The following is a 15,442-nucleotide window of genomic DNA, read 5'->3' as shown; positions in this document are numbered from 1 at the left end:
AAAGTACTCTTGCGGCCCACTTGATATGAAAAGTTGTGCCCCCTGCTCTAGAACCACCCCAAGCTTTATTTACTAAAAACATTTTTTACATCACCTTTCTTAAAAAACCCACTTTATTTGAAAGATTTCACAACTTTTCTGACACACCCTAATGTTTTAGCAACTGAGAGCATTATTTCCCTAATTTTTCCAAGTCTGTCTTGCCCAAAGGCACACATTAAGTAGATTGAATAATCAGAACCAACGGTTACTAGCTGGAAGGCATTTTGAACTGCTCCAGAAGATGGAGGAACTCATCAAGAGGATCAGTTAAGGTTGCACCACAGAGCCAAGCTATAATCCCACATTAATGGAAGCTTGATGTAAAACACTACATAATTACACACAGTACTCACAGGTGATAGTGTCACATGTTATGCCTCCGTTAAGACCTCTGCCTGATTTTTATAGCAATTCACTACAATGTCATAATGCTGCAATGAATATAGAGGCAAGCCTAGTAGCTGCTTCTAGACCAAGCGACGAGAGGAGAGTGACATGAAGGATTGTTGTTGTTGTTTAGTCGTTTAGTCGTGTCCGACTCTTCGTGACCCCATGGACCAGAGCACGCCAGGCACTCCTGTCTTCCACTGCCTCCCGCAGTTTGTTCAGACTCATGTTTGTAGCTTTGAAGACACTATCCAACCATCTCGTCCTCTGTCGTCCCCTTCTCCTTGTGCCCTCCATCTTTCCCAACATCAGGGTCTTTTCCAGGGAGTCTTCTCTTCTCATGAGGCGGCCAAAGTATTGGAGCCTCAGCTTCACGATCTGTCCTTCCAGTGAGCACTCAGGGCTGATTTCCTTCAGAATGGAGAGGTTTGATCTTCTTGCAGTCCATGGGACTCCAACACCATAATTCAAAAGCATCAATTCTTCGGCGATCAGCCTTCTTTATGGTCCAGCTCTCACTTCCATAAATCACTACTGGGAAAACCATAGCTTTAACTATACGGACCTTTGTTGGCAAGGTGATGTCTCTACTTTTTAAGATGCTGTCTAGGTTGGTCATTGCTTTCCTCCCAAGAAGCAGGCGTCTCTTAATTTCGTGGCTGCTGTCACCATCTGCAGTGATCATGGAGCCCAAGAAAGTAAAATCTCTCACTGCCTCCATTTCTTCCCCTTCTATTTGCCAGGAGGTGATGGGACCAGTGGCCATGATCTTCGTTTTTTTGATGTTGAGCTTCAGACCATATTTTGCGCTCTCCTCTTTCATCCTCAATAAAAGGTTCTTTAATTCCTCCTCACTTTCTGCCATCAAGGTTGTGTCATCTGCATATCTGAGGTTGTTGATATTTCTTCCAGCAATCTTAATTCCGGCTAGGGATTCATCCAGCCCAGCCTTTCGCATGATGAATTCTGCATATAAGTTAAATAACCAGGGAGACAATATACAGCCTTGTCGTACTCCTTTCCCAATTTTGAACCAATCAGTTGTTCCATATCCAGTTCTAACTGTAGCTTCTTGTCCCACATAGAGATTTCTTAGGAGACAGATGAGGTGATCAGGCACTCCCAATTCTTTAAGAACTTGCCATAGTTTGCTGTGGTCGACACAGTCAAAGGCTTTTGCATAGTCAATGAAGCAGAAGTAGATGTCTTTCTGGAACTCTCTAGCTTTCTCCATAATCCAACACATGTTTGCAATTTGGTCTCTGGTTCCTCTGCCTCTTCTAAATCCAGCTTGCACTTCTGGGAGTTCTCGGTCCACATACTGCTTGAGCCTTCCTTGTAGAATTTTAAGCATAACCTTGCTAGCGTGTGAAATGAGTACAATTGTGCGGTAGTTGGAGCATTCTTTAGCACTGCCCTTCTTTGGGATTGGGATGTAGACTGATCTTCTCCAATCCTCTGGCCACTGCTGAGTTTTCCAAACTTGCTGGTATATTGAGTGTAGCACCTTAACAGCATCATCTTTTAAAATTTTAAATAGTTCAGCTGGAATACCATCACTTCCACTGGCCTTGTTATTTGCAGTGCTTTCTAAGGCCCATTTGACTTCACTCTCCAGGATGTCTGGCTCAATGTCAGCAACCCCACTACCTGGGGTGTACGATACATCCATATCTTTCTGGTATAATTCCTCTGTGTATTCTTGACACCTCTTCTTGATGTCTTCTGCTTCTGTTAGGTCCTTACCACTTTTGTCCTTTATTATGGCAATCTTTGAACAAAGTGTTCCTTTCATATCTCCAATTTTCTTGAACAGATCTCTGGTTCTTCCCATTCTGTTGTTTTGCTCTATTTCTTTGCATTGCTCGTTTAAGTAGGCCTTCTTGTCTCTCCTTGCTATTTTTTGGAAATCTGCATTCAATTTCCTGTATCTTTCTCTATCTCCCTCGCATTTTGCTTGCCTTCTCTCCTCCGCTATTTGTAAGGCCTCATTGGACAGCCACTTTGCTTTCTTGCATTTCCTTTTCATTGGGATGGTTTTCGTTGCTGCCTCCTGTATAATGTTGCAAGCCTCCATCCATAGTTCTTCAGGCACTCTGTCTAGCAAATCTAAATCCTTAAACCTGTTCCTCACTTCCACTGTGTATTCATAAGGGATTTGATTTAGATTGTATCTTACCGGCCCAGTGGTTTTTCCTACTTTCTTCAGTTTAAGCTTGAATTTTGCTATAAGAAGCTGATGATCTGAGCCACAGTCAGCTCCAGGTCTTGTTTTTGCTGACTGTATTGAGCTTCTCCATCTTTGGCTGCAGAGAATATAATCAATCTGATTTCGATGCTGCCCATCTGGTGATGTCCATGTGTAGAGTCGTCTCTTGTGTTGTTGGAAAAGCGTGTTTGTGATGACCAGCTTGTTCTCTTGACAGAACTCTATTAGCCTTTGCCCTGCTTCATTTTGCTCTCCAAGGCCAAACTTGCCAGTTGTTCCTTTTATCTCTTGATTCCCTATTTTAGCATTCCAATCCCCTATAATGAGAAGAACATCCTTCTTTGGTGTCACTTCTATAAGGTGTTGTAAGTCCTCATAGAATTGGTCAATTTCAGTTTCTTCAGCACCAGTAGTTGGTACATAAACTTGGATTACTGTTATGTTAAAAGGTCTGCCTTGGATTCGTATCGAGATCATTCTATCATTTTTGAGATTGCATCCCAGTACTGCTTTCGCCACTCTTTTGTTGACTATGAGGGCCACTCCATTTCTTTTGCGGGTTTCTTGCCCACAGTAGTAGATATGATGGTCATCCGAACTGAATTCGCCCATTCCCGTCCATTTTAGTTCACTGATGCCCAGGATGTCAATATTTATTCTTGCCATCTCATTTTTGACCACATCCAACTTACCCAGGTTCATGGTTCTTACATTCCAGGTTCCTATGCAATATTTTTCTTTACAGCATTGGACTTTCCTTTCGCTTCCAGGCATATCCGCAACTGAACGAAATCATTTCCATATAACAATTGTGGGGTACGCCAACTAAACAGAACTGCAAATATTCAGGGGGCTACTTTTTACTAACAGGGGCTTGTGCCAAAACAAAGGACCATCCGACTTTACACTTTTAAAATAGCTGAATACTTAAAATAAAAGTAGAATGCTTGTACAGCTGGTGCTTGCACTGATCAACTTTAGGATTCTCATAGCTCAATCTTGTATTTCAGGAGCATTCCAGTAACAGGTTCCCTTATCAAAATAGATTAAATGTAACAGCGATTGAGAAGCAAAGTTACAAAGTGCAAGCAATTGCCAACATATGGCTCATACTCAGACTGCCGCCACCCCCCGCCCAAAGCATCTGTGCAGCTATACTTTTAGTGTGTTTTTTAAATCTTTACAGATTTATTCTGACACACGTTACAACTTCCTGGTAAACGGAGGGTCAAAACCCAACAAATTATTCAAAATCATACCCGAATCGAAACTGTTATGAAAACTGAAGACATCAAGGGCATGATGCCAGGCACAACTAGTCAGTGCTATTTTAAGTACCATTAACCAGAAACATTGCACTGAACTGTAACGTGGAAAACAACAGCACTTCTCGACTTGACGATGAGAAGGTAATTAGGGAGTGACATAATCGTGTCTTAATTTATACGGGAGGAAAATACTGGAGACAAAACAAGTAGCAGTACCTGATATTATGAGACAAGGGACAGAAAGAAAGCATAACAGGCTTCTAAAAAGCCGCCACTGGTAAATAAGATCTGCTTCCAGGCAACTGGCAAAGGAACTTGTGTAAACAATAACATTATTTATATATTTATTTCCTTTTCAGGCTCTCATGGAACGAACCTTCACGTGCAGGAGGAAAGGCTGGCAGGCTAATAACTTCTGCAATACAAATAGTAGTTCAAAAAGTTATAATAAGCAAAAAGGCTTAAGCAGCCTTTCCTATCTATTCTTCCTCCCCAAGCAGCCTGCACCAGCCTGCTTTGACGTTAAAGAAAACACAAAGAAATCTTTGAAATCTTTCAAAGATATTTTTATGTGGTGCTGGCCTGCTTGTTTCAAGTCTGCATTTAGTTGTAATCTGTCCTGGGCTCAATGTGGTGGACAGGTTTATAAATAAAATAAAATAAATAAGAAAGGTTCTGGGCACTTAGCATTCAAGTATAGAAACTTGCTTAGTGTTCTTACATGTGCAAAAAAAAGTGCCAAAAAGACACTCTTAAATCACAACAACCCCCCCAGTCTAAGCAAACATAGATCCTGTAGCACAAAAATGGATGTGGACTTCATGGAGTTTTGGATTAGTCTTCAAGGTAAATTTAAGGGAGCTATTTACCGTAGTTACAATTTATTAGTTGTTATATTACTATTTAGGCTTGTTCAGGAAATACAAATTAAAATACTAAACACTTGTTTTACATCAGTTATTTAAACCAACCTTTTTTTCTTGGGATTTTAAATCACCTTGATCTCTTCACACATTGTTGCCTCTGGGTTGACAACTAGGATGTCACTCAACATGTTAGTTTAGGTCCAGGGGTGTTTTTCTGGCCCCTACTTAAGGTATTTGACATATGGTTTGTGGGAGGGGGAGGAGAGTAAATGAATGATTGTCACTGAATTACAAAAAGTTATAGAGCATTAAAGGTAAAGGTAAAGGGAACCCCTGACCATTAGGTCCAGTCATGGCCGACTCTGGGGTTGCGGCGCTCATCTCACTTTATTGGCCGAGGGAACTGGTGTACAGCTTCCGGGTCATCTGGCCAGCATGACTAAGCCGCTTCTGGCGAACCAGAGCAGCACACGGAAACGCCGTTTACCTTCCCGCCAGAGTGGTACCTATTTATCTACTTGCATTTTGACGTGCTTTCAAACTGCTAGGTTGGCAGGAGCAGGGACTGAGCAACAGGAACTCACCCCGTCGCGGGGATTCAAACCACCAACCTTCTGATCGGCAAGTCCTAGGCTCTGTGATTTAACCCACAGCGCCACCCGCGTCTTAAAGGACAAGCACAAGTAACTGAGGTTTTTTCTCAGCCTTCCTCAAATCCAAGCAAAAGCCTATGTATGACTTTCACTTCATCAAATTCAACCAAGTTAAATGTAAAATTTGTTTCAGAATTTCCTACCGACTAAGCATTCTGGAAAGTAACCAATTAGCAGCCCAACTTCAACTATGTTTGCTCAGAAGTCAGTCTTATTGAAAGGGGGTTGGTCAGCAGTGGGGAACCTTTTTCAGTCTCTAGGGGAAGCACATCAGTAATGGGGAAGCCCAGAGGCAAAAATATGCAGGTGCAACTCTTCCTTTTGTACATTGGGCTACACATTCTAGCTACACAAAATAAGAGATTTCTATATGTGCACCCTCACCTTCCCATTTACACAAGCAAGAGGCATTATCACATTTCAGACAGACAGGCAAAAGCGCCTGAGGATGGCAAGAAGCAGGGCCAATGGGGGGTGTGGCCCAACAAAAGAACATAGCCTAGGGATGCTTGCAAGGGCTGGAGGACAGCATTCAGTCCCCAGGCCAGAGGCTCCCCACCCCAGACAACATCCTACTTAAGTCTATGCATTTCAATGTGCCCACTCTGAAGTACAACTCAGATACCACCCTCTGACTTTTCAACCACTTACCATTGTAAGCCGTTGATATGTTGGAAGCCACCCAGAGTGGCTGGGGAAACCCAGCCAGATGGGGGGGTATAAATAATAAAATTATTGTTATTATTATTACCGTCCTTACGTATGTCATTAGTTCGCATACAAAAACTTTTTGAACTATAAAAAGATAAGATTGTCCACTAATACTTACATCAACAAAAATATGATTACAGAGTTTGAGAAGCTTCCAAACATTACAAATAATTATTAGGTTGCAAGCCTATACCCACTTATGTGGGAGTAAGCCTCACTAAACTGACTTCTGAGTAGACAGGTACAGGATTGTACTGTTTTTCTAAGTCAAACAATATAGGCTAGAGTTCTTATTTATAGGCTATATAGTTCATGTATAGTTACCCATAATAATAATAAGCTCGAGTAGGTCAGCTATGTGTGACCAATGTAATATTTTTTCCATGGAATCATTACCTTTTAAGAGAGCTTGGCTCATTCACAAACTCTATGCTAGAGCCATGACCTAGTTACGTGCTTCTTAATCTGTGTGCGCAATGACACGCTTATTAATATTAGGCACTTTAGCACTACAGAAGAAATTGTCTAATGTTAACACTGCATTTACAAAAGGTCTCCAACAAGCCAAACTTCTAAAAGCTGTCAGAACATATTTACTCCTTGTCACGCGTATGAAACTAAAATTCAAACAAACAATGAGCCTTATTATGGCTTGAGTAGTTTCAGTTAATACTATACTCAGCATCATAACTGCCCTACTATGAGGAAGAAAAGAGCATCATGACTTTTTAATTAGTTTTCTAAGAAGGGCTATACACAGATGTCAAGATTTTATTTCCACAAAAATAAGATTCCAATAGCCTATTTAGTGTCATACAAGAATCCAACAACTATCAAGAAAAGTACACAGGGAATGCCAAAAATCATTGTTCTTGATTTGTTAATTTAGAAAAGAAATAGACGTGAACACCACAAAACAAAGAGGCAATGATTAACAGTACACTTTATATAGCACTTAGTGCATAGTCATGGCTTAAAATAAGTGCATTTACAAAATTAGCTACATGCATATCCAAGTATCTGGTTTCACAAGGCACACGAGAATAAGACACCAATATCTCTGGCCAAGAGAACTCGACATTTTTAGCCTACAAAACATGCACAAAATCTCTACCCAAAGTTAAATTTAGTTGAATATGTTTATAGAATGAGAAAAATAATGTAAATGTCATAGTACATTGGAGTGAAATCCTAGCCCCACTTACTTGGGTGTAAGTCCCACTGAATTCAACAGGACTTACTTCTGAGTAGACATGATTAGGATTGCCCCCTAAATCTTGTTGAAAATGTGACAAGTTGTTAGTTATCCAAACAAGTGTTTGGGTATAAAGCTGCTGTATAAAAGCTGTATAAAAGCACTGGAATCCTGTAACAGATCTCAAACTTTAATGTTTATTTAATCAAGTTATTTAAAATCTAAAAATCAATAAACCTTGACTACACACGGTTCTTGTTCAAATCAGTATCTAAGCTTGTCACCAAGCAACAAAAAACGACAAACTAAAATGCTATATAAAGTAAACAGTATCATTTCACAGTACTTCGTTTTACAGTGAATAAACTATATCACAATATGAAGGGGGGAAACAAAATACAAATACCAGCATTTCACTTAAAAGAAATCAAGGACTAAGTGATTATTAGTTTTAAATTCTACATCAACTTTAAGCCCCTGTAGCTCTGAATTACTGCCAGTATCAAATGTTCACTTCACGTACCATTTTAAGTTGGCGTTTCCCCTCTCTGACATGGAAATAGACATTACTTTCCCAAAACTACAGTTGCAAATTACCCCTGAGTCCCAAAGGAAAGCAATAATCCCTTGTAACTAGAGTAGCTTGCGACCACGCCTTCCTGCTGCCCTAGCAAGTTGCAAGCGGAGCAGTCGTGTCACATTTCTTCTTTCATATCCAGAGATCCTAAAGGTTAGTTTTACAGAGGCCCGAACAGGCTTATCTAGCAAAAGTGCAAACGGGTGAGAGACACACAAAAGAGAAAATTCTGGTTGCCAAAGGAAAAGACCGCCACAGAAAGCAAGAATGGGAGCGATACTACGAAATGGAGCTGAACTATTTATATACAGTACAGTACTAATCTGTTGGCTCTCAGAGCTGTTGGTGGCAGCAAGCCTCACTATCTTCCTAATTCGACTTCGTCAATTTATACTGGAAAAAAGGCAACATAGGAAATGTGGGTTTTATTTTTGTTTTAGAAAATGTGGCTCCGTCTTCAGCATTTAAAAGCCCCTTTTTTTTTTTACTGAGTCACCAGCTTCATCCGATGGAGCAAGAAGATATGCGAAGGTTAAGCCCCCATGTCAGGCAGCAGTTAACTTGTAAAAAGAAGTGTTCCAGGACTCAACCTTGTTTTGGAAATCATGCCCTTACCTTGCAACCAGTCCTCCTGGTCCCAGAATCACGGGGACCTGGTGCGGGTGTACAATATAAATAGAACTCTGCACATGCTCGCGGGTACTCTCGTACTATTTCTTCTATCCCAGCTCTCAGATCCGGTAGGCAATTAGAGAGGCTCCTAGATAGCCCTAACTCAACGTCTAGCTGCAAATAAAACTCGGGATGTACAGCCAGTTCCCTTGGCACTTGCAATCCACGCACAATTCTTCGGAAGTCCCAAAAGGGATTTACTTCCGAGAAAACCTGCCTTCCTTTTCCCCTTTTTGGAGGGGAGGGGGGTGGTAAAGCCTCCCAAACAAATCCTGGTTCCGGAAAAGGGGCAGCTGACGGCGAGAAAACCTGACCTGCCTCACTTTCCCGGACCGATCCTACAGGATTCGCCCTACAGCCCAAGATTGGGGCGCCCCCAGCTCCTTATGTCGAAGTATGTAGGGGGTATGTAGGGGGACGGGGATCCACTGCCAGTTCAGAGGTGGAGAGATCTTTTTACCCAAAGGGAGGGGGAGGGAATTAAAATGCTTTTTTATTTGGTTACCTTGTTCAGCCCCCTCGGTTTTTGTTCACAACAACTCCCAAAACATAGTGGCGGGCAGGGGAGGGGACGGGGGGGCGTTTCAGCTTGGCTCTGCCCGCTCAGCGGGGAAGAAGGGTCGCTCGGTCACTCGCTCGCCTCCTCCCAGCCTCTCACCTTCACAGATCCGGCAGCGCTACAGTCCCCGCCGCCGCCGCCACCGCAGCAGCCCTCGGCATGACCAGAGCGCTACTACCAGGAGGCGCCTCCCAGGCCGGGCTCAGCCTCTGGCTGCGGCTGCTGCTGCTGCTGTTGCCGCCGCCTCCTCGGCCGCTGCCATCTTGTCCTGGCGGCTGAGAGGAACGCGCCCCAGCTCAGCCCGCTCAGCTCCCCGGGCCTCCGCCTCATCTTCCCGGGGAGGGATCCAGCCTGCTGCCTCCGCCGCCGCCGCCACTCCTGCAGCCGCCGCTTCCTCCGCCGCCGCCCACTTCGGCGGCTCTCCCCGCTGCTGCTTCGGTTGCGGGGCCTAGGGGCAGCGGGCACAGCTGCCTCCGTCGTTGTCCCGCTGCTGCTGCCGCCCCCTTTGCTCCTGAGGCTGTGAGGAAGCCTCAGCCCCGCTCCGACATGTCTCTGTTCCGTTTCCAGCCTGCGGGGCCCTCCTGACGAGAATAGGCGGGCCGTCCTCTTCCGCAGCTGCAGCGCCACCGGCTGGTTTCTGCCGGCCTCCTGGCTGGAAATCAGACCTCTAAACCCGCCTCTTTCTCTGGGAAAGGAGCGCGCGTCCTTCGCCTTGCTTTGGCAGAGGCCCTGTTCTTGTCTAGCAGCACCTCTGTAGGCGAGCGACAGCGCCGAGAAGCAGGTCAACGAAATAAAAATGGGGAGGAAGCGCCGTTACATGCAGATCACCGGGCGTCGTCTTCTGGCCAGACACCTGTAGCCTGACTAACTCGCTGGGCGCCTTTAGTCAGAAGAAAGAAAAACCCTACCAAGCTCAGTAGGGCTTACTTCCATCTAAAGCAGTGGTTCCCAACCTTTTTTTGACGATGCCCCACCTAAGCATTTCTAAAATCCTGATGCCCTCCACCTGTTCACGTGGAGGAAGACATTAACTCTTAATAACTCATTCTCAATTGCCCCCCTTCAAAATCAAATTGCCCCTCTGTTGGGAACAACGGATGTAAGGGTATCTAGAATTGCACCACAAAGCCTGAAAAGCACACTCTGGCCATGCGCCATGCACATTTGTGCATTCCCAAGTGTGCAATAAACTTGAATCTTACACTGGCCCCACTTTGCATTTGCAAATGGGTCTTGTGGGCCATATACATGGGCGTAGCCAGGATTTTGTTGGGGGTGCAGGACTTGGTTTAGGGGGACCAGGACTTTTGTTATGGGAGGCAGAACTGACCTGATTGGTCAATTAGAATAGTACTTACATTGTTTTACTTGATGGGGGGGCAGGTGATCCCCCCCTTGGCTACGCCCATTTTCATTTACTTTGGCTCCAGTGTGTTCCCACCGCTGGTGTTTGAAGCTGAGTACACTTGACTTGAGCAGCAATCCATATTTATCCTGTAGTTTCTTGAGAAACTGCTGCTGATTGAGGCGCTACCCCTCAAACCAACTTCCAACCTGTTCAAAAAGGTAAGCTGAGGTGGGTACATTTAAGACAGTGGACGACACATGGGCAGATAGCAGCTTCAGCAAACAGGAGATCAGCACACAGAAACAAATCGGGTGAAGACATCCCCACTACCTCTCAACTGTGTACAGAAATGTAAGAATGTGAACTGAAACACTGAGAAAAATCAACCTCACTGCATCCTAAGCCACTGATGTGTGCATAGCCCCAATTTTACACTGGTTCTATACAATGTGGGCTGAAAGTTGTTCAAGCTTCCATTTGCACTGGAAATATTTACTTATTCAAGTTCTATTAAGTTCATTAGTTCTGCAGCTAGAGAGTATCCTTGTTGACTGGTTTGTAGTCCATGATGAAGTTTAGAAGAAGGAATTGGCCACTCAGGGGTACCAAAAATAAAGCTAGAAAGTTAGGTTCCCATTCATGTCAGTGACACACAAGCTGTGCAGTACATGAGGACCCACTTACTCTGGAAAGCCCACCAAACAGAAATTTAAAATTATCGTATATTAATTTCCTTGTAAGCAGCAGTTATACAAAAATGTTGGTTGGTTGTTATTCATTCGCTGATAGAAACATGGGAAGTCTTAAACTTTGAAAATGTTTGAATTTATTGGTGTTTTTTAAAAAATCAGGGTGCAGTCCAAACCCATCAGTTGCACTGGTATAGTGTGTGTGTGTGTGTGTGTGTGTGTGTGTGTGTGTGTGTGAAGGGTCAGAGATCTCCCTCTGCCCAGCTCTCCGGCAGCATGAGCTATAGTGCTATAGGTGCAGTGGTGGCTACACCACTCCTCCATGCTCAGATAGGATTTGGATTTGTCTACCAATTGTTGCAGGACTTAAATATAACTTGGCCATATCTATTAATATCCCATATAAACATGCACCTACATTCTGAAGACAGGTATTTGTATTTATTTATATTTCTTAATCTCATAATCACGTTTCATCTGCATTACTAGATACTGGTGCATAATCAAATTAGATTGGGGTACATAAATATTTCATACAAGGGCCTACAACAAAATATGCCTGGAACTGATAAACAGTTACACTAAAATATACAAATCCATCATACCTCTTGTTCCTTTTGGAGCATAAGCAAAGGTAAAACAGTGGGCTGGCGTGTGTTCTTTGTTCAGTTTAAATGTATGCGCTGTTCTTATATGGATGAATAAGACAGAAAAGTTAATTACCAGGTATTTACTAGAGCTAGTCTCAAGCACCTGGGTGCTATAAACAAGGGCAGAGTCTTCATTGCTCATAGCCATTGCTACTAATATCTTCCACTCTAGGTTCTGTGCTAAACACCATGTTTCTTTTGGGGCCCATGTTGACCGCTTACACTGTGTTCCCTACTGCAAGCCCAAACAGACATGTTTTTGTTTTTTTATATCATTCCAAAGGGCAGTTTACAAGAGGAATAGAACAACTAAAATGTAAATACAAATAATAGACAAAAAACCACAATGTCATAAAAGTATAAAACAAACTGCAAGATTTAAGTTGCATTTATGGCTGTACTGTTTACATATCATACATAATACATATGAAGGGCAGTAAACAAAATTAATAAAAATAATACATTTATATCATAGTTTCCCCCCAAGGATTCTGGGAATTGTAGTTTATCCCTCACTGAATTATAATTTCCAGTGTTCTTAACAAACCACAGTTCCAGTGTTCTTAACAAACCACAGTTCCAGTGTTCTTAACAAACCACAGTTCCCAGGATTCTTGGGTGGATGTGCTTTATCTGTATGGTGTGTATGCATCCTACAAAGTTTAAGAAAATGAACAAGGTACTGGTATTTACCAGGCAGTGAATGGACAATGAGGGTGGTGCCTGCTGACAAATCACACTGGGACTGCCTGAAGCAGAGCCCCAACACCTCCCGCCATCTCCCGGTTTGGATCAAAACTTTAAAAAGCATTGCTGCGCTTTTCAGACACCCATCCCTACCTCCACATAGTTAAGCTATAGGAGGCAGTGATGGCCACCAACCTGGACAACTTTTAAAGACAAATTCTTAAGGCTATCAATGGCTGTTAACCATGATGGCTATGTTCTGCCTCCACAGCTGGAGGCAGTTATGCTTCTGAATACCAGTTTCTGGAAACCACAGGAGGGGAGAGAGCTCCTGTGCTGAAGTCCTTCTTACAGGTTTCCCATAGACATCTGGTTGGCCACTGTGAGAACAGGATGCTGGACCAGATGGGCCATTGGACGGATCCAGCAGGCTCTTCTTGGGCATGGCATGGCAGGTCAGCCCTGCCTTCATCAGCTTATTGCCCTGCTAAAACTCACCAGGAGCAGCCTTTCACAAGAAGAGATTGCAATGACGACAAATTCAGCAGTGATATTAAGAGGCTTACTACGTGCCATGCCTCACTTTGCCCTACCAGGTCTTTCCTCTCGGTCAGCTCCCAGTTAAATTATCTGACTAAGAGGTAAGATTTTTTTTTCTTTACCCAACAGAGGCTTTTTACACATGAATGCTCTTCAGAGAGGAAGGGCTGAAGGACAGAGCAGCTAAATTACTAACCTATTGCAAAACATGCAAAGATAGTGCCAGGAATTAGCTCGCCTGAGACCTTGTTTTCAGCAAAACAAGCTGTCAGAGGTCTCTGATTTTCAGAGAAATCCCTGATTTGGAACCTCTCCACTTTAGCTCATCTCCATGCAAGATCCCTTACTTTTGCAATTTTATCTGACATCCTTACTTCTGAAGCATCATTCATGTAATGCTTTCTGCTCTGAAGCGAATGACTGTCATTCCTTAAAAAAAACAATAGGCCTTTTGAGAAATTGGCTTTTCCCCCTCTCACCATAGTATGTTCACAAGCTGCTGCCTTTTGAAAAAGACCAGGGCTCTGATATACACCAATTTCTGAAAACTATCAGCTTTGGTCATAATTTAAATAACATTATGCCTGTAGAGATCGATAGGAATCACAAGTCCAACAAACATCCCAGTCTTCTCTGAGACTCGCAGCAGCAGCAGATCTCTCAAATCACAAAAAATGGCAGATGGATATTTGGACATTCCCTTTTGGTGATTGCCTTTAAATGGGGATTAGAGAGTATGTTTAAAAATTACTTACTTTCAGTGTGGGGGAAGTGTGCTAGCCAAGTTTTTAGCCCCAGGTGAAGCCTCCAGAGAGGATCCCAGCCTGTGTGTGTGTGTGTGTGTGTGTGTGTACGCAAATGTTCATGGGGGGGTGCCAGACTGGGTATTTGACCCAGGTGAAATAAAGCTTAGTTTCACCCCAGCTTTCAGTCATATGAGCACTAAATAAACCAGCACTTACAGTATACCAGCATGCCTCTGAATACACAGTGGGGTGTAGGGAGGAACTAGGGAAACTGTTATGTTCCTGCCCTGCTTGTAGACTTCAGCATCTGGCTAGCCACACTTTTGGAAACTTAGATACTGCACAAAATGAAAGCGATGATCCAACAGACTAGATTTTCTTACGTTCCTTTGATGGGACGATGTATGCATGTGTGAGTGCTCCAGTACAATGGTACCTCAAGTTACATATGCTTCAGTTTACATACGCTTCAGGTTACAGACTCCGCTAACCCAGAAATAGTACCTCGGGTTAAGAACTTTGCTTCAGGATGAGAACAGAAATCGTGCAGCGGCAGCACAGCAGCAGCAGGAGGCCCCATTAGCTAAAGTGGTGCATCAGGTTAAGAACAGTTTCAGGTTAAGAATGGACCTCCGGAACAAATTAAATACTTAACCCGAGGTACCACTGTACTACACTGAGCTTCCACAGACACTATTAACTAGCGCCTCTAGTTAATGGAGCGCCTCTAATAAGCTAGCTGCTCCAACTGCCAAAACACCCACAACTATAGAGCCATAGAAACCAAAGATTCCAATCTATCTAGTTTGAAATGCATAAATCCAGATCACATATTGCACACTGGGTCATAAACATAACAATTCCCTACTATATCTTGTTCTCAGCCAGGGTTTCCAATCTTAAAAATACAACCCATTACTATGTTGTAATTCCTCTGACTAAAGTGTAATATATGATGATCCTACATGCATGTATAAACACAGCAGTTCACATGCATGCAGGACTTGTCTTGTGCCAGACTACTGTTAATGTGTGAAGTGGACTTGCAGGTAGTTAACAAGTGATACAGCAGTTGATTCTGCCCCCACACCCAGCCTTTCAATGCATTATTATGAGTGCAGAACAGACTCTAATCCATATTTACTTCTAAAAATTCTATATGAGAGAAGAGGGATGTGATCTTAAATATGCAGCCAAGAACTCTCAGAAGGTATTTTGGCAGGTCTGGGGACAATTTTCTGATCATTCTGTTTGGAATGATCTAAATGGCAGTCACAGTGCACTTTTCAGAGAAATATCCTGTCACATCTGACTTGGATCCAGAGAAGAGTGTTTGTGTGTGCATGCATGCATTGTATGACAGTGAGTAAGTGGCATGCTTCTGTGCGCACACACCGTGGTCCCAGGACATGGATCTTTGGGGGTCCAGGAAGCTGCTACGGAAAGGAGGGAAGTTGCCCTTCTTTAGGTCCAAGCTGTGGTATCTAAAGCTTCCCTGTTACTGTGCAGCACAGAGGCCAAACACTGGGATATTTCATCACCCTGCTTTTATGCCCATAAACCACTTCCTACCACCAACACCCCTTCTCTTAACAGGGCTTGATCCATCCAGGTTCTTGCCCAATGGGAGATTTACATAACTT

General features: G+C 43.3%; 1 protein-coding gene across 4 annotated transcripts in view; it reads right to left on the bottom strand.

Moving 5' to 3' along the window:
• The window catches only part of HIPK3 (homeodomain interacting protein kinase 3), a 64,984-nt gene extending 55,282 nt beyond the window's left edge, over positions 1–9,702 (bottom strand). For 2 of the 4 annotated variants that reach the window (XM_053390462.1, XM_053390490.1), the window contains exon 1: positions 9,239–9,702. The gene's annotated coding sequence lies outside the window, so the exon portion shown is untranslated. Of the gene's footprint in view, positions 1–7,854; positions 7,996–9,085; positions 9,218–9,238 lie in introns of those variants that run through there. The other 2 variants (XM_053390471.1, XM_053390481.1) reach the window with 2 other exon arrangements.
• Between the last annotated feature and the right edge of the window lie 5,740 nt (positions 9,703–15,442).

Source organism: Podarcis raffonei, chromosome 1, assembly GCF_027172205.1.
Source record: "Podarcis raffonei isolate rPodRaf1 chromosome 1, rPodRaf1.pri, whole genome shotgun sequence".
In the NCBI taxonomy this organism is placed as follows: domain Eukaryota; kingdom Metazoa; phylum Chordata; class Lepidosauria; order Squamata; family Lacertidae; genus Podarcis; species Podarcis raffonei.
The sequence above is the reverse complement of the archived record's forward strand: the minus strand, read 5'-3'. Positions and strand labels throughout refer to the sequence as shown.